The sequence below is a fragment of the Pan troglodytes genome, chromosome 8 (assembly GCF_028858775.2).
Source record: "Pan troglodytes isolate AG18354 chromosome 8, NHGRI_mPanTro3-v2.0_pri, whole genome shotgun sequence".
Classification (NCBI taxonomy): Eukaryota; Metazoa; Chordata; class Mammalia; order Primates; family Hominidae; genus Pan; species Pan troglodytes.
Genome location: NC_072406.2, coordinates 145,289,311 through 145,307,102, shown reverse-complemented (window position 1 = coordinate 145,307,102; position 17,792 = coordinate 145,289,311).

Sequence of the window (17,792 nt, the reverse complement as noted above, 5' to 3'; positions counted from 1 at the left end):
GCAGACCCGGCCAGCCGGCCACAGGTGGTCCCACCCTCAGCGAAGGGGCAGGCCCTCCCCAGCCTGCAGCAGGCTGGTCCGGGCTGCAGTGTAAGCCGGATCAGCTGCACTCTCTCGGCGCCTGTGGGCTCCCCAGCGAGGCTCCCTGCCCAGCCCTCGGCCCTCGGCCCTCGGGGAGGCCAGTGGTGGGCAGACTGGGAGCTGCAGCCATCCCTGGGGCTCATGGGGAGGGTTTCCCTGAGGCGGTGGCGTCGGGGGTCCTGCTTGCCCACCCTTCTGACCCGTGGCCTTGCTGGGCCTCTGGAACGGCCAGTTTGGTGCCAGCTGTGGAGCTTTCTTTCGTCTGGAAGTCACCAGAACCATCCGCTGCCGAGCCCACCTGCTGTCTGCGCGAAGGTGTTGCATGGGGAGTCTCCGAAGAGGCCGTGCAAGTCTCCCTGCACTGGGCCCAACTGGGGCGGGGCGGGTGTGAACCTGCCGGAAGTTACTGCCGGGTGTCTCCTGGCTCCCAATCCTAATTTCCTGCTTGGTGGGCACCGCAGGCTGTCAGGCTGGGGAGGGGTCCTCCTGCCACCCAGGCTGGCCACCCACCTGCCCATGTAGACGGAGACCAGGAGCCTGGGGCGGAGGAACGACCTTGAAGCCCCAGCTCGTGTACATTAGGGGGTGTCTTTACTGCACCGTGTAGCGTGAAAGACGGAAAGTGAATGTGGTGTGTTCGTTTCTCTGGAAGTGAGCTGGCACGGCGGGCAGGTGACTTTGGAAGACCTCTGTTTCTCTGCACATAAAATCGAGAAGGTCCCCGGCCCCGGCCACACACACAGAGCCGGATTGTTCCTTCAGGATGAGGAGCAAAGATCCGGGCAGAGGCCGTGTGTGTGGGCAGCAGCCACCAGAAGTCCCTCAGGGTGGACTGGATGCCCCCAGACCCGTGTCCCTCAGGGAGGGCCCTGAGACCCAGGCTGAGTGGGGGGTGGGCAGCTGCCAAATTCGGGTGGAGTCCCCCCGCCCTGCCCCCTTGGCACCTGGAGGTGCTCAACACAGTAAGGACACAGGTGGAGGCGCAGAGCCCTGGCTACAATCTGGGAGTCCAGCCCCTCTGGACAGAAGGCCCAGCTCCCTCCACTTTCCCCAGGTAATTTAAAATCACTATGTTTACCTGGGGCTGAGAGCGCTCTATATCTTAGGGAAAGGTAAATCCCACTTTAAATTCCACTAAGCATTTGGGAAGAAATAAAAAGAAAAGACATGGAAATGGAGGCCGGGCGTGGTGGCTCACACCTGTAACCCCAGCAGTTTGGGAGGCCAAGGTGGGTGGACACTTGAGTCCAGGAGCTCGAGACCAGCCTGGGCAGCATAGCAAGTCCCCATCTCTACAAAACATAAAAAATTATACTCAGGAGGCTGAGGCAGGTGGATCACTTGAGCGTGGGAGGTCGAGGCTGCAGTGAGCTGAGATTGCGACACTGCACTCCAGCCTGGGCCACAGAGCAAGACCCTGACTCAAGAAAAGGAAAAAGAAATGGAAATAAAGGTAACGGGTGCTGCTGACTCCAGACAAGACTTGGGACATCCCACGGTGACGACACAAAGTGACAGGAGCAGGAGTGGCCCCTCTGTGTAAAGGGCTGGTGAAGAGGCCCCTCTGTGTAAAGGGCTGGTGAAGAGGCAGTGGGTGAGGCTGGATGACATTTTGAGTTCAATCAGCAATTTAATCGATGATATTAACAGAGCCATGATATGCAAAGGAGGAAGGCTGACCACACACATCAAAGTCCTCCACCTCCCACCCCCCAAAAGGCTGGTGATGGGGTGACAGTGTCAGTCAAGGCTGCAGGCCCCACGCCCTGAGGAGGCCGGGAGGGGCACCCCGGGAGTGCCGGCTTCAGCAGTGTCCGGCCTCTGATGGCAAAACACAGAAAAGGTGCATGGAAGACACAGGAGCTTGGGGGGCAAAAGGAAGCTCCTTCCCCAAGCAAACAAAACCCACAGAAGCCAAACCCTTCATAAGAGCACGAGGGTTGGATGATGTTAGAACCACAATCCAAAACCAAGATGTGAGCAGGAAAGAGAAGTCAGAGAAAGAAGGAGCTCTCTGAAATCAAAAATTAAACTGTGGGAGTGAGAAACATCCTGTGGAGGGGCTGGGAGGAAATCCCAGGAAATTCCCAGAAAGGAGAGGGCGAGGCCGCTGCAGCACTGACCCAGGGGCCACCACCCAGGCAAGCAAAGGAACGGAGGGGAGGGAGGAAGTGAGGACGGGAACTTCCACACCCGAGGGCACGGAGAGCCCCCCCCAGGAAAACCACCAACCCACAGGCACCACCACAAACGGCAGAGGAGACTCCAGAGGAGGCAAGGGAGCACCTGCAGGCCCCTCACCTGCCTGGTCCCTCACCTGCACAAACCCTCACCTGCCCGGTCCCTCACCTGCGGGGCCCCTCACCTGCCCGGTCCCTCACCTGCACATACTCTCACCTGCAGGGCCCTCACCTGCGGGGTCCCTCACCTGCACATACCCTCACCTGCACATACCCTCACCTGCCCGGTCCCTCACCTGCACATACTCTCACCTGCCCGGTCCCTCACCTGCCCGGTCCCTCACCTGCACATACTCTCACCTGCCCGGTCCCTCACCTGCACATACCCTCACCTGCCCGGTCCCTCACCTGCACATACCCTCACCTGCCCGGTCCCTCACCTGCGGGGCCCCTCACCTGCCCGGTCCCTCACCTGCACATACTCTCACCTGCAGGGCCCTCACCTGCCCAGTCCCTCACCTGCACATACCCTCACCTGCGGGGCCCCTCACCTGCCCGGTCCCTCACCTGCACATACCCTCACCTGCCCGGTCCCTCACCTGCACATACCGTCACCTGCCCGGTCCCTCACCTGCACATACCCTCACCTGCCCGGTCCCTCACCTGCACATACCGTCACCTGCCCGGTCCCTCACCTGCACATACCCTCACCTGCACATACCCTCATCTGCCCGGTCCCTCACCTGCACATACACTCACCTGCACATACCCTCACCTGCCAGGTCCCTCACCTGCACATACCCTCACCTGCCCGGTCCCTCACCTGCGGGGCCCCTCACCTGCCCAGTCCCTCACCTGCACATACTCTCACCTGCAGGGCCCTCACCTGCCCAGTCCCTCACCTGCACATACCCTTACCTGCAGGGCCCCTCACCTGCCCGTTCCCTCACCTGCACATACCCTCACCTGCCCGGTCCCTCACCTGCAGGGCCCCTCACCTGCCCAGTCCTTCACCTGCACATACTCTCACCTGCCCTGGGGCCACAGGCACCAGAGCCTGGCTTCTTATCTAGGGGCATGAGGTTCTGAGAACCAATCCATTAAGTTTGTGGCAGAACGAGGACTGTGTGACTTGTAAGGACACAGAAAATGTATCCCCTGATACACCATTTCTCAGAAAGTGCCTTGGGTGATTCCTGATGAATAGGACTAAAAGTCGCTCTTCCCAGGCCCTGGATAAACAAAGTCAAAATCAAGGCACAGCCCACAGGTGGGAGCCAGGGAGGAGCCTGTGGGGGGTGGAGGGGGATTTGCACTCACTCAGCCTTGCCCTCCTCTCCAGGAAGTGCACACCTGCCCTGCCCTCCTCCCTGTGAAGGGCATGGGTTGGGGTGAAATCACCTGCTCCCTCCTCTGCTCAACGCTCCAGGTTGGAAGGGGCCGTGGGGCCCCTGTGCTGGTCACCTGATGCTCGGCCCCTCCTGCATCCGAACTGCACCTCCACCCGCCGGTCGCTGCTGACCTCAACCCTTCAAAGCTGTCCTCCAGTTGGTCTGGGGCTGCCTCATCCTGCCGGGGTTCCTCCTCCCGCCCTCCTCACCTGCCTCTGCACCTGCCACAGGGCATCACCACTTGCGGGTGAAGCCAGCCTCCTGGGAGGGAGGCCCTGAGCTGATGAGTTGTCCACCAGTGCAGGCGCACAGGCTGGGCTCACACAGGCCCCAGGAGTCTGTGGCAATGCCCTGGAGTCCCCGGAGCCTGGCACTGTCTGGATATCCATGACGGCCACTCCTCTCCTCGGGCCTGAGCCTGCCCCACCCCGGAAGGGCTGCCCCCCGGGTCCCCTGTGGCTGGGCATCCAGACCCACTCTCCCCTTCATGTCTGATGTGCCCCCTGCCCCAAGGCACATGCAAGAAGAAGCACAGAACGCGGCTGGCACCCGCCCTGAGGCCCGGCTCTGTTCCCATCTTCTCTTTTCCTAAAGAGCAGCAAGGGAGCCTGTGACCCGTGGCCACGTGGCTGCCCCCTTGGACCCGCGGCCGCTGGGTGATGGATTCCTGACTGGCCAGAGGTTTCTTGGCCATGTGGCCTGGACAGCTGCCCCTCCCTTCATCTCGGGCCTCAAAGTCTCCAAGTGACGTGCAAAGGCAGTGGAAAATTATTTCGGACAAGGTTTTCACCAAGGTCGATATCATTTATTTTATTCCTTCTAAATTAGCCCTTTCAGCTGAAAACCTTTTGCAAGGATGTCCTAGACAGATGGAGACAGATGATGTTCTCACCCTCCACCCCCTGCAGGCTTCTCTCCCATCCTCTTTTCCTGTGTCCTGGGCTCCAGCACAGGTGCTGGGGCCTGGTGTGGACGATGAGCTTGTGGACGGCCCGTGTGCGGGCAGTAGGTCCCCATGACATAGCCTTCTCTGTGGGGGCCATTCTCATGACCTTGGGTCCTGGGCCTGTGGCCCCCAGTCCCCCGGCTCCCCAGCTGTGAGGCCATGCCCAGGCCATATCTGAGAGAGTCTGCCGGTCTGACGGCCGGTGCTTATCAGGGGGGCTCTGAGGGGCCAGAGCTCACTGGGCAGCCTGCAGCCTCAGGCCTGTGCCCTGGGGGCCAGCGTCCATTCTGCTTTCGGAAGCTCCCAGGACCCTTACATCTAACAAAGAGCCTCATGTGTGGCTTTGGCCCACGCAGCGGGGGAGGCCAGAGAGCCTCCTCGTGGCTCGACGTGGAGACCACAGCCCCTCTCAGCTCCAACAGCACCTGCACCCACAGGTCCTGTGTGGCCAGCTCACCTCCCAAGCTGGATGCAGACCCTCTACTCACCACTGTTCCCAGACCCCTCTCACCCCACTCTCCAGAACCCCATCCACTCCCCTCCCTCTGAGAGGGCCTGGACCTGCCTGCATGGGGCCAGCCTTGCTGTCCCTGGCCACAGCAGCTGAGCCTGCCCAGCCATGGAAGGTGCCATCCTGGGTTCTCTGTCTCTCCTTTAGCCTCCTGGCTTAATTACATAGGCCGGACGGTGCTCTCAGACCTCAGGAAGCCACATCGTGGCAGCTCTCAGCTCCACATTCCTGCAGGGGCCTCTTGTTTCCTCAGTGAGGTCATTCAGGAGTGGCAGGTCCTCTCCCAGGGGGTCTCACTGCACAAAAAGCAGTTTCTATGAGGATTACACAGAGATGCACAGCAAATGCTTTCCCCCACATGCCAGCACAGGAGACCACAGCCTGTCCTGGGGGCACTTAGAAACCAGGGAGACCCTGGTCGTGCACAGTGGCTCACGCCTGTAATCCCAGCACTTTGGGGGGCCGAGGCAGGTGGATCACCTGAGGTCAGGAGTTTGAGACCAGCCTGGCCAACATGGTGAAACCCCATCTCTACTAAAAATATAAAAAATTAGCTGGGTGTGGTGATGGGCACCTGTAATCCCAGCTACTTGGGAGGCTGAGGCAGAATTGCTTGAACCCAGGAGGTGGAGGTTGCAGGGAGCCGAGATCGCGCCAACGCACTCCATCCTGAGCAACAGAGCAAGACTCTGTCTCAAACAAACAAACACAAAAACAAAACAAAAAAAAAAAAAAAAGAAAAGAAAGGAAAAAAGAGAAACCAGGGAGATCCAGGGAGTCACAGCAAAGGCCCAGGGCAGAGGGGAGGTTTCCTGCTTCTGCCCTGCCCTGCTTACCCCCCAACCCCAGGAGGCTTCCTCAGGAAGCTACACCTGCTGTGCACACGCGGTCAGGACTGAAGGTCTGAAAAGGATTCCAGTGCTTAGCCGTGTGGCTGTTGCTTGGGAACACGGGACCAAGGTCAACCTCTCTGTGGACTTGTCCAGGTGCTAGAAGCCAGGTGAGCAGCAGAAACCTTTCTCCTCACAGACGCTCAGCATGCCCTCTCTGCGGCGTCAGGAATAAATCGGACTCTTGTGTCATTAATGTGACCGTGGGGTGTGTGGCTGTGGGAAGCTCCATCTGAGACCCCATCTGTCCATCCAAAACCCCATCTGTCTATTCAAGATGCTGTCTCCCTATCTGACACCACATCTTTCTGAAAACCCATCCGATCATCTCACCCATTTGTTCATATATGACCCCACATGTCCCTCCAAGATTCCATCTGCCTACCTGAGACCCCATTAAGCCATGAGTGACCACATCTGTGCACCAAAGACTCCATCTGCTCATCTGAAGCCTCAGTGCCCATTCCTGGTCCTCTCTGTCCACCTGAGATCCCGTCTGTTCATCTGAGACGCCATCTGTCCATTTGAGACCCTATCTGTCTGTCCAAGAACCCATCTGCCCATGTGACCCCCTGATCTGTCATCTATGACTTCATCTGTTTATCTCAGATACCATCTGTTCATCTGAGACCCTATTTGTCATCTGTGACCCCATCTGTCCAGTTAAAACCCCATCTGCTCATTCATAACCCCATATACCTACATGAGAGCCCACTGTTCACCCGTGATCCCATCTGCCCATCGGTGACCCAGTCGGCCCACTTGACACTCGTCTGTTCATCTGAGACCCCATCTGTCTGAGAACTCATATGTCCATCCCACTCCATCTGTTCATCTGAGACTGACCACTGAGATCCCATCAGCTCATCTGTGACCCCATCTGTTCATCTGAGACCCCTTCAGTTCATCTGTGACCCTATCTGTTCATCTGAGATCCCATCTGCCCATCTGAGATCTCATCAGCTCATCCATGACCCCATCTGCACATCTGCACATCCTATCAGCTCATCTCTGACCCCATTTGCTCATCTTAGACACCATCTGCCCATCTGAGATCTCATTAGTTCATCCGTGATCTCATCTGTTTATTTGTGACCCCATCTGCCCACCTGAGACCCCATCCACCCATCTGAGAGCCCATCTGCTCCCCTGTGCTGGGGCAAATAACCGCAAGGCTGGATGCTCAAGTCAGGTCCCAAGCATGAGCTGCCTTCCCTGATTCATCTGCCTGTGCAAGGCCCTGGGGTTCGTGGCTGGGCCCAGGTCTGCTCACAGGTCATGAGGTCATGGCTGGGTCCTGTGTGGGGTCACAGGGTCATGACGAGCTGGGACCACGGCCCAGGGTGACACCTGTCTCCTCTCTGACACAACATGCTTCAAACAGTTAGAAGGAGGCAGCCAGGTGACCTCAAGGCTGGGTAACACCTCAAGTTTCTTGGGGGTCTCTGAAGGTGGGAGGGGCTGTCAGTCATGCAGATTCCTAGGGCCCTTCCTTGGCCGCTGCTTCTGCAAGGCTGGGGTGGGGCCTAGAATGTGTGCTGCAAATGGGCCCCTGGTGGCTCTAGGCAGGCTCTTGATCTGGCTCGTTAGGTGCTGGGCTGGGGTTCGAAGCAGAGGCAGAAACCAGACCCTCCAGCCTGAGGGCTGAGGGCGCGTCTGGCTCTGCCCACCACATCTCAGGAGAGGAAAGGGCCCCACGCTGCTGGGGGCTTCCCACCTGAGTGGGGAGGAGCTGGGTGCTGGTGAGGCCCCCAAGGCAGCTAGAATGGCAGGCCCAGGACACTGGCCTCGGACGCTCCCGGGGGAGCAGTGTGAATATCACACAGGTTCTCCGCGATGTGGCACCCCCGTGAGCTGCCTTGCCCACCGGGAGCCTGATGTGTAAATGCACAGCCCCAGGCTGGCCGGGAGAGAACCCCAGCTCCCGTCTGACACCCCCGAGACACAGCACCAGCGGCTGGGCCCGCCTGCTCCAGCAACCGGGGCTCTCAGGCAGCAGGTTGGGGGCAGAGCGTGTGATATGGTTTGGCTCTGTGTCCCCACCCAAACCTTACCTGGAATTGTATTATAATAATCCACACGTGTCAAGGGAGAACCCAGGTGGAGGTCATTGAATCGTGGGGATGGTCTCCCCCATGCTGTTCTCACCATGGTGAGTGAGTCTCATGAGAGCTGATGGTTTTATAAGCGTCTGGCATTTCCCCGGCTGGTTCTTGTTTTGTCTCCTGCCACCCTGTGAAGAGGCACCTACTGCCATGACTGTGAATTTCCTGAGGCCTCCCCAGCCCTGCAGAACTGTGAGTCAATTAAACCTCTTTCCTTTATGAATTACCCAGTCTTGGGTATTTCTTACAGCAGTGTGAGAACGGACAAATACAGCATGTGTCCTGGTTGGGGCAGGGCGGTCTCGGTGTGAGAACAGATGAACACAGCGTGTGTCCTGGGGGTGGGTAGAGTGGTCTCCGTGTGAAATGGATGAATACAGCGTGTGTCCTGGTTGGGCCTCCAACAAGGAGGCCTCCTCAGGGAGCTGCTGGGCCTCTGTCTGTAGCCTGGGGGAGTCAGTGCTCCATCCTGGGAAGCCCAGCGGTTAGATTTTAGTCGCAGGTCCTGCCACACGGGAACACACTTCAGGGCTGGGCAGGGCTCTCGTCAGCTTTCCTCTTTTCCTCTGAAAACCGTGATGGAGAAAGTGATTTCAAATAACCTGGAATAATCTTGCTCTAATTTAGCATGCACTGTTAGGCTGGCAATTTCTTAAGAGGAGCATGATTTGGTTCCACGTGAAATCTGCATTTGAATGAGGAGATAACTTTGACCTCGGTGCTGGAGTCAGCACAGCGAGGTGGCCAACCTCCCATCAGGACCCGCATCCCCACCCATCCCTGTTTCCAGGCCTGCTGGACTTCCGTGGTCAGTGTTGATGCGGGGCCACCGCTGTGAGTCCGGAGAGGACAAACGAACGTGGAAGGGGCTTGGTGTTCTGTGCCCTAGAACGGAGCCACGGAGCCGCTGAGCCTGTAGAACGGAGCCATGGAGCTGCTGAGCCTGTAGAACGGAGCCATGGAGCTGCTGAGCCTGGTCCCAGAGGCAGTGCGGGGATCCAGATGCCAGTGCCCAGGACAGCACATCAGGACAGGAATCCTGACACCAGCCCCCGGGACCCCACATCAGTGCGGGGATTCAGACGCCAGTGCCTGGGACCCCCACATCAGGACAGGAATCCTGACACCAGTACCTGGGACCCCCACATCAGGACAGGAATCCTGATACCAGAGCCTGGGACCCCACATCAGGACAGGAATCCTGACACCAGCGCCTGGGACCCCCAAATCAGTGCAGGAATTTAGACACCAGCACTGGGACCCCAGCTGAATTGCCGTCCAGCCTGATAAAAGCATATGGGGGCGGCCTGCAACCTGGCAAGGCTGCTGCCTTTCCAGCTCCAAGCATCTGCCCCCTGCCCTCCTCCTCATCAGAAAGCACTGGGTGGCAGAAAGACCCAGCCCAGCAGCCGGCTCCAGGCTGGGGAGGGAACCTGCAGCCTGGCCCCACCCGTCCTGCGGAGCAGCTGTCAGTGGGGACCTCCCTCACCCAGAGCCACCGCCCTCCCTGCCTCGGGGGCCAGGCCCTCGGTCTGGCCAACAGCCCTGGCCCCACAGCAAGCGCATCATGTCCTGGTAAATCTGTCCATCAAGTTTTTGTTCTCTGGGGACTTAGACCAGATTGAACTGGGAGTGCCAGCCCCTCTTCCTGTCCACCTGAGGCTCACAGCTGCCTGCTGGTGTGGAGATGGGGGCTTAGGGCCCTTTGCGTAGATGGGAACTCCCTCATTTCATGTGGTGGGGGTGGGCAGCTCTGTGGACAGAGGCCCTGAGAGCTGCTCGGGAGCGCTGACTGCCTCGCCCATGCCCTGAGGCTGTGCCCGCTGGTGCTGGGAGGGGCCCTGCCCCATCCACGATCTCTCCGAGCCATCACGGCCCCGGAAGCTGGGCTGAACGGGTCTCCAGGAATGGCCAGGGAGGGCAGCTAAGCCTCTGCAGCATGGCCGGCCTTTGGGACCACCTGTCCACCCAGGGCCGGTTTCCTGGAGCTGGGGCTCAGCCACCCTCCCTGGCCCTGCTGGCTTGGGGAGATCGTGGATGGGGCCAGGCCTCTCCCAGCGCCAACAGGCACTGAGCTGGGAGGTGCAGCCTCGGGAGGGGGGCCCATGGTGGGGTCCTCGCTTCCCGGTCTGCTGAGGGCCCTCCAAACCGCACATGGCCCCTCTGGGGCTTGCAGAGCCTATACCGAGAGGACTCTCGGGAGAGGAACCCAGAGCTGGAGAAGAGAGTCCAGGCCAGACCCTGGAACCAGTGCTGCTGGTAGGTCCGCAAGGCGGTGGAGGCAGAGACTCAAGGAGGAACCTGCAGCAGGGCCCCCACCCCTGCTGTGGGGCAAGGTCCCTGCCAGGCTGGGCCGGCCTGAGGTGCCTCAGAAGGGCCTTTGTGCCAGGCACTGTCCACCGTGTTGGAGGAGCTGGGCCGCTCCCTGGCTGTGGCCAACATGACCTTCACCGTCAGTCAAGGGAAGAAGGACGTGAACAAGTCTCTCCAGGGTACACTGAAGTTAACACGCTGGCTTCTCCCTTCCCCTCGGCCCCCAGGGAGCTCAGGGGTGAATGAAGGCCCAGTCAGTCCCTGGGTTAGCTGGTTTGCCTATTGATTCAGAAGGATGAACGGGGCTGACGGGTGGCGGGCAGAGCCAGTAACTTCACAACCACGTGCGTTTGCACAGCAGAGCCGTGTGAATGAGCATCTGCTCCATGCCTCCCGGGAAGAGGCTGGACACTGGCATTCCTGGCGCAGAGGAAACCAACAGACTCTGGATCTGCTTTGGGAGGTGGACACGGAGGTTCTCACGCTGGGTAGAACTGGGGAGACATGAGAGAGAATGCTCCTCTTTCCTGCTGCAGTCCCATGTGAGTCCAGCCCCCGGGTTACAGGAGACGGGCTTCAGCGCGTGGTGATGAGGGCCTGGAGGCTTGGCTCCATGGCTGCTGCTCCCTGCGTGGGTGGGGTGGGGGTCCCAGGTGGGGTGTGGGGTCCCGGGTGGGGTGCGGGGTCAGGGCTGCGGAGCTGTGGAAAGCCTAGAGTCTGTGGAGCAAGCTCCGGGGTGGGGTGTCTGTCACAGGCATGGCCCCGTCTTCTTCCTGTGTGACCCCCTCTCTGTGGATGCCCCTTGCTCCTCTGGACCCCGCTGTCCCCTCTCTGCTCACACATTTGACACCCGGGGTCCTGTCCTCTCTCACCCCATGCCCTGCGCCCAGGAGCATCCGGCTGAGGGAGGTGGGCAGCGGTGTCCTCCCCTCCTCTGCCTGCTGTTCCGGGAAAGCAGCTGGGGAAGGGCCTGTTTCTTGTCAGTCAGAACTGGAGGAAACCACCACATCAATGGATGATGAGAAAGGACAAATAGACATGTTCAGGAGTATTTAAGCTGCTGTGAAGACGGGAATGTGAACGGCAGAGCTTTTGCATTTTCAGGACACCGGGAGGCTCTGTGTCCCTGGTGGGGTCGGTGGGGGTGAGGTCCAAGCCCACGTGTCCCATGGCTTCCTCCTGCTGCCTCCACCCTCCGGGCCGCAGAGCTGCACCTGCAGGTGGGACCTGCAATCCGGAGCCTGGGCCCCTGTGGAGGCGGGGGCCTCTCTGCTGCCAGCTCTGCACCAGCAGCACCTCTATGGGGGGCACAGGTCTTGCGGTGCAGGGTGGGGTTCCCAGCAGCTGCCAAGAGCACTTCAGATGCCTGTACTCTGAGCCCGGGTCACGGGGCAGGAGCCGAGTCCCTGCTGCCTCTGAGCTGAATCAGGAACCGTCTCAGCTCGGGCTTCCTGGTGTGCAGTCGACATTCGGAACTTAGAGAAGAAAGTTCCCGCTCTGGCCCTGGTGAGCTCCTTCCTCTCTCCTGTCCACACGTGAGTGGCCTCTTAATCATTTGCCCGATGTTAGAAACAACTGAACAGAGCCAGTGGCTGGGTGCAGGGTGGCCTTGAGCAGGCCGGGGAGGGACAAGGCAGGAACAGGCCCCCGGGTCTGTGCTCCCCGCTGGGGGTTCAAATGCATTTAGCAGCTGGAGCTGACGCTTCCGTCCTGTGGGCAAAAGGCCTCACTGAGCGACAGAGGCCACACCGGGAAGATGTCGCTGCTGCGGGTGGCGTGATGTCACTGACAGATGGCCCCGTCGATAAATATCAACATCAGCATCACAGTCTCTAGAGTCGGTTCTGCACTGACAGGCGGAGAGCCACGGTGTGTTCAGAGGCCGCTGCTCGCACAGCCGCACCCTGAGAAGCCTGAGACGTAGCTGACGGGGCTATGCGCAGGCAGGAGCCGGGCACACGCGCAAATGGAGCCGTGCTGCCGGCGCCGTTGGCCGGTGACACTGGAGGGGGGCGGCTGAAGTGCTCGGTCGGCCTCTGCAGGGAGAGGACGTTACTTCGGGTGCAGGAGGCCACATGCTGGTCGCGCGTCAGAATCTGAGAGCCTTGCACGGGCCGGGAGTGGGGGGTGCTGGGCCCTGCGGTCCTGGAGCTGTGGCCAGGCGTCCATAACCCGGTCCTGACAGTGGGCAGTGGGGGCCCGAGGGCCGGGTGTGCACTGGGCAGGCTCTATCCCGAAGGACTCCAGGTGTGGACCACGTCAGAGCCGAGGTGGGGGCTGGCCAGAGCCAGCTGCAGGAAGGCAGCATCACAAGGTGGCTTCTGAGGCCCTGAGTAGAAAATAATCAAAATTCAGAACTGACAGAGACCCGGAGCAATGCACACAGGCCTCAGCAGATGGTGCTTCCCTGTCCTCCTGTGTGGGGAGGCTTCCGGAAAGGTGTGACTGGAGGGGACACCTGCAGGGGCACCTGGAAAGGATGCCTGGGGGGACGCCTGGGAGGACACGTCGGGGGGACACTGAGACTCTTGGGTGGTGACAGCTGCTCCCCAAGAACTGCCCAACTCTGCCCAGGATGCCCTGGTCAAATCCTTTGGGATTGAGCTCTGAAGGAGAAAACCATCTCTGTGCTTGTGACATGGAAATAGTTGCATCGTTCTCAAATCTGTGACTCCTTGATCCAACCAAACCCTCGCTTTGGGGCTTTCCCAGCCACTGGTCTCTGAGGCGAGCCGAGCCCTCCAGACTTCTTCTCCAGGGAACAACAGAAGCTCCAGTTTGCTGGAGCTGCCCCCTTCCTGGTGACTGATTCCTGAGCCAGCCCCAAATCAGCCTCGTGCGGTGCCCCCTGCATTCCGTTAGCCTGGGCACTGAACAATAATGCATGGAAGGCTTTTTTAAAAATTAATTTCAAGCTTCATTCCTTGATTTGAACTTAATTTGCTAAAGCAGTTTTCATTTGAAGATGCTCTCCTCCCATGAAAAAAGCAAAACCAAAAAAAAAAAAAAGAGCTAATTTATCTCTGACATGAATAGAGGTTTGAAGAGTCCAGCGACTCAGCTGGGAGATGGGACAGGGCGGGAGGTGCAGGAGGAGCCTCCGAGTCCCCGATTGGGATGCACCTCATAGGCCACCATGGCAGGGACCTCGACGCATGGAATTGCATCTTCACTTCAATGGCAACTTTAATTAGTGCACATTTAGCTGGCAGTTTGGGAGCAGATTCAATTAAGTGCTCCGCCGGTTCTGAAGAGGCCTCACGCTGCTGAGAGTGCCAGGCATGGAGTTAGAATCAGGTGAAGGAGCTGTTTTCCTCGTTTGGGGGCCCAGGACCACCAGCATGGGGGCTACGCTACGGGCGGGGGAGAGCAGACGCCCCTGTTCCGAGGTCCAAGAGCCTTTGGCGGTGGAGCAGGTCATGGAAGGGACTTGCTGTGAGAACCACCTGAGCAGCCCCAGCTGGCCCCCAGGCGGCTGTCATCAGAGTTTGAATTTCACTCCTCAAGATAACGCCCAAGCAGGCTGGACATGCAGGAGACAGCTCCAGGAAGTCAGGAGGGCAGAACCCGGGTGGCTGCGCTGAGCAGCAAGGCTGGAGACCACACATGGGCGACTGTGCCTGCCTGGCGGGAATCTTTCAGGAGACTCCTGCTTAAAAGAACAGCGAATGCCCCACTGTGCCCTGCGGCTTTTTCTTCCTTTTACTTTTGAAGCTTAACACATCCCTGCAGAGTAATCTAGAATGTCCTGGCATGTACGATTGCTCCAGGAAGCGAACACCTGCCAGGCGCCAAGTCCCTTGGGGCCGTCCTTGGGTGGGGTGCAGCGAGGCGCTTTCCTGTGGAGCCTGTGGCGACTTTCTGTCTTGGGGAGGAGAGGAGTCACATGCACACCCGCTGTGCACACTCACACGTGCACACATGCATGCACACACAGGCACACACATGCACGCATGTGCACACCTACACACACATGCATGTGCACACACATTCACATGCACACTCATGCACACATGCACACACGTATGCACACGCACACTCATGCACACACATGCAGTCACCTGCACTCACCCACGTGCACACATGTGCACACACATGCACACACACGCATGCACACACATGCACACGCTTACATGCACACATACACTCACATGCACTCACACACATGCACGCACACATTGTGATCATCTTGCTCCTCCCAGAGGGCAGCTGAATGTAGTTTCTGAGTGAGTGGACCTTGGATGTTGGCTACCAGGGCCAGGCCTGGAGCTCCGGGTGAGCAGGACAGGGCTGCATGCAGAGAGGAAGCTTTCATGTGTTTTCTGAGCAGCAGGAAGGTGGGTGTTACTGCAGCTCAGGGCACCTCAGTGTCTCGGCATGGACCAGCCCCGTGTCCTCAGTATCTCGGTGTGGACCAGCCCCGTGTCCTCAGTGTCTGGGCGTGGATGAGCCCCATGTCCTCAGTGTCTCGGTGTGGACCAGCCCCGTGTCCTCAGTGTCTGGGCGTGGACCAGCCCCGTGTCCTCAGTGTCTCGGCGTGGACCAGCCCCGTGTCCTCAGTAGCTCGGCGTGGACCAGCCCCATGTCCTCAGTGTCTCGGCGTGGACCAGCCCCGTGTCCTCAGTGTCTGGGCGTGGACGAGCCCCGTGTCCTCAGTGTCTTGGTGTGGACCAGCCCCGTGTCCTCAGTGTCTCGGTGTGGACCAGCCCCGTGTCCTCAGTATCTGGGTGTGGATGAGCCCCGTGTCCTCAGTATCTCGGCGTGGACCAGCCCCGTGTCCTCAGTGTCTGGGCGTGGACCAGCCCCGTGTCCTCAGTGTCTCGGCGTGGACCAGCCCTGTGTCCTCAGTATCTGGGTGTGGATGAGCCCCGTGTCCTCAGTGTCTCGGCATGGACCAGCCCCATGTCCTCAGTCCATGGCTTGACTCCTTGTGTCACAGCTGATGTTTTCTCCCCACATTTCTGAGGCCTTAAGAGGTTGATGTGTTCACCCCCAGGCCACTCAGAGAGCAAGGGACACAGGACATGATGAATCTTGATCTGATTCCGAGTCATCAGTCTGTGATGATTTCACAAATCCGGGACAGGACCACGGAGCAGGAGCAGACCAGGAGCTGGGGAGCAGTAACCTGACAGTGTGAGGGACGGCAAACCCTGGACAGGGCCACGGGGTGGGGGCAGATCAGGAGCTGGGGAGCAGTGAGCCGGTGGCCTGAGGGACAGCCAGATGCCCTGCGGTCAGAATGAGGGGCCCCTGCCTGGAGGACAAAGAGACATGGGGGCGGGGAAGGCAAGATCCAGGGCCAGGCCCAATTGTGAGTTGTTCTGACAAACAGGCGTTTCCAGCCAGCACAGGGGAGGCGCCACCCTGCACAGCCAAGCGTGGCTGCCGTGGCCTGGTGAGATCAGATCCGGGGCAGCGCCTTTCCAGCCCTGTCGGGCTGCAGCCTCCCTCTGGGCCGGCGGGGACCTGACTGTCCAGCTGAGCTGCCCGTCCCTCTCCTGCTGCCCCCATTTCCCGCCGTCCTTCCACTGACCGCCCTGAAAGTTCAGTGGGAAAGGGGGGCTGGGCTTTCCCATCCTGGGCCCCTCCTGTGTGCAGCCTTGGCCTTGGGTGTGACGATGGCTCAGCCTCCCCCGGCCTCAGATTCTGAGGCTCTAAAGCTGTCTCACGGCAAAATTTTAGAACATTGCCAGGAGAGAACATATCTTTTTCTCATTATGAAAAGCCAAAAAGTCACTGTTGAAGAATTTCATCCATTAAAAGTTTGCATTTGAATAAAATGAGCTTCTGTGTCTCATCTGGGGTTAGAGAAGCCGGGAGCTGGGAGCGGGAGCTCTTCCCTACCAAGGAGCTTGTGGCCGAATACTCAGATGGGCTTTCTCCGGAAGAGGCGCCTGAGAAGGACGACTGGAGGTCAGCGCCTACGATGACTGACTCCAACTCCCAGGGGCCTCCGGACGAGGCTCCCCGTGTGCGCCCAGCTCCTACCTGGGATCAAGGTGGCTCCGGCCCGTTCATGCCTCCACCCTGCTGGACAGCGCCCACCTCCACCCGAGGCAGGGTGAGTCCCTGTGTTGTGCTGTGGTGGGCGGGGCAGGCATAAGGCCCCAGTCCCCGGGACAGGGTGGTGTTAGGATGCTGCTGTGGGGCTCAGCTTCAGGCCCCAGGGAGGGGAGGCAGGGGAGGGGAGCTGGGGGGTGGGGAAGGGGGCTGCAGGGGATACAGCTTGGAAGCAGGGGGCCTGGGGGTCTCCAGTCCCCACGTTCACAAGGAAGGTCACAGCCCCCACCGCCTGGCTGCTGTCCCTGACCCCAGACTCCCTCAGGTCTTCCAGCTCCACCTCCCCAACCCACCCACTGGCCAAGGAGACCTCAGGGCAGGTGGGGCAGCCTGGACAGCACCTGGAGGATGGTCAGCTGTGTTGATCAACGCCCACGTGAGCGTGGGCCGTGACTTCCCACCAGGTCCCTGAGTGGGGGAGTTCTGCGACGCTGCAGCCTCATGCCTGCTCCTTGGGCCAAACCTGACCTTCCCCAGGCCTCTCCAAGGTGTCTGGGCTCCAGGGTCACAGGGTCAGTGCGCATGACATGTGGCCCAGAACTCAGTGCAGTGCAGTGTCCCGGCCCGGGGGGAGCTTCCAGGCACAGAGGTGTCCAGGCAGGGAAGTTTCCAGGCAGGAGGGTGTCCAGGCAGGGAAGTTTCCAGGCAGGAGGGCGTCCAGGCAGGCAAGCTTTCAGGCAGGAGGGCATCCAGACACAGGGGCATCCAGGCAAGGGGGTGTCCAGGCACAGGGATGTCCATTCAAGGGGTGTCCAGGCAGGGGGGCATCCATCCAGGCCGGTCTCAAGGATGCTGACGTCCAGGCTTTGTCCCCTGCCCGCCGCAGAGCTGGACAGCACGCTTCCCCGTCCTGAACCCGGACAGAAGATTTCACTTTGACTCCAGAGGGCTCCAGTTGAGCTGGAGGTGTTTAGAGAGCTGCCAAAGCTCCCCCTCAAATTTCTCTCAGGGGTTCGAGGAGCTGCAGGGGACAGCGATCTGTGTAAGCATCGGGGAGCCGTGGAGCCGCCATCTCCCTCGCGACCCAGCTCCGGCCGTGGCCCGGGATTGATGACACGCTCAGTGAGAGGGAAAATTACATTTTCAGGATGTCTGCCAGGGCTCGCTTTGATAAATGTTTAAAAATGTGCGAATATGCTCTATTTAGCCATCTTTATTACAGTCACTGTCAGGGAATCGGCTCAGTACCCTTCCTCCAGAGCGTAGCTCCACGGCACTGAGGTCTTTCAGAGCTGAGCAGCCCACCTGCCCCCCAGGGGAACTTGGCTCCCTCCAAGGTGGGAAAAGTCCCTTGTGAGCCTCCAGCCGCTCT